Consider the following 1136-nt stretch of genomic DNA (forward strand, 5'->3'; position numbering starts at 1 on the left):
ACAAACAGACAGACATAAAAATGAGCTCGTTTCTTTATACCTCCAACTGGGTCTAGAGTGTGTCTGGGAGCGACTCGATTCCCGGTCAGGGAACCAAATGTTGGACTCTAGCATCCAAACACCGAGGAGGAGTCACCCCCAGAGACCATCTCATACACTACAGCCGATGCAAAAGCATGAGGATTTTATTAATTCTGTCATGACAGGGTCCCCCAGCATTCGGAAAGCCTAGGGACCTCAAATAGCGGGTACAGTCTACTTTTAAAGGGGCCACAGAAGCAATGGGGGGTTGTTCTTTGACTATTCTGATTGGCTTATTTGAAAGGGCTATTACCAATAATTGACTGGAGAGCTGTTGCCAGATCAGATGAGGTAAGAGGTCATTTTGACCCCGTTTCCCAGGGGACCGAACCAAACAAAGCATACGTATTTGGGTAATTGTTCAGGAACTGAGTACGTGCCAGTGTAGCTGTTAGGTCTTTGGTTCCCAGAGGAGGAGGGGAAGCACTATGGCACAGAGGCTGAGAGGATTCAGAATTGTCAAAAATGGCTTCAGGATTGTCTTAAAGTCTTACAGTTGGAAGTAAAGAACTTCCTTTGGGTGAACTGCCTATACTTAGCTTATAATGGCTGGTCCCCACAAACACAGTCAGTAAACTGAGCCTCAAAAACTCTGAAAGGCTCTGACCCTTGTCCTGGTGGATAGTTTTCAGTTCACATGAAGAACTTGAGGACGTTAAACACAGGCTGAGAATAAAGCCATCACTCAACGCCATACCTCAACTTCTAGATCCTTTGTAACTCCCGACAAGGGGACTGAATAGAACCAGTTCTTCTTGGAGTCCGCAAGCAGGGGCAAGTAGTAGGAAAAGTTCACAGCAATTCATACAGAATTAGGATGAATACCCCACCAGGATTCGGAAACAGGGTGCCAGGGAACATTTTTACCCGATAAACTTTTGGGAACTTCCGGGAGTGGGAGATTTGTTTCCGAGGGGACGGTCTTTCTGTACGGACTGAAGACTGCTGGTGAGTTCCGCCTGCGCGAATGGCAGCTCTTTCTCCGCCGTCACAGTTTTGTTGACCTTGTGTCAATCTCCTGTCGCCAGTGTTTGTCGCGAGCCCCCCCCCCCCCC

The 1136-nt window shown here is 47.9% G+C and overlaps 3 protein-coding genes across 5 annotated transcripts in view; 1 reads left to right on the top strand and 2 right to left on the bottom strand.

The window, feature by feature from the left end:
- LOC126515321 (probable N-acetyltransferase CML1) overlaps positions 1-857 on the bottom strand; it is a 62039-nt gene extending 61182 nt beyond the window's left edge. The window contains exon 1 of the mRNA XM_050164903.1: positions 779-857. The gene's annotated coding sequence lies outside the window, so the exon portion shown is untranslated. The remainder of the gene's footprint in view (positions 1-778) is intronic.
- The window catches only part of LOC126515323 (probable N-acetyltransferase CML1), a 108053-nt gene that overhangs the window by 96184 nt on the left and 10733 nt on the right, over positions 1-1136 (bottom strand). The gene's annotated exons all lie outside the window — the stretch shown is intronic.
- Positions 1-1136, top strand: part of LOC126515330 (EKC/KEOPS complex subunit TPRKB) — a 51162-nt gene that overhangs the window by 43199 nt on the left and 6827 nt on the right. The window contains exon 1 of one of the 3 annotated variants that reach the window (XM_050164921.1): positions 987-1029. The exons of the other annotated variants lie outside the window; for them this stretch is intronic. The gene's annotated coding sequence lies outside the window, so the exon portion shown is untranslated. Of the gene's footprint in view, positions 1-986; positions 1030-1136 lie in introns of those variants that run through there. 3 annotated transcript variants of the gene reach the window in all.

Source organism: Alexandromys fortis, unplaced genomic scaffold (assembly GCF_014885135.2).
Source record: "Alexandromys fortis isolate MF-2015 unplaced genomic scaffold, M_Fortis_MF-2015_v1.1 scaffold_138, whole genome shotgun sequence".
In the NCBI taxonomy this organism is placed as follows: Eukaryota; Metazoa; Chordata; class Mammalia; order Rodentia; family Cricetidae; genus Alexandromys; species Alexandromys fortis.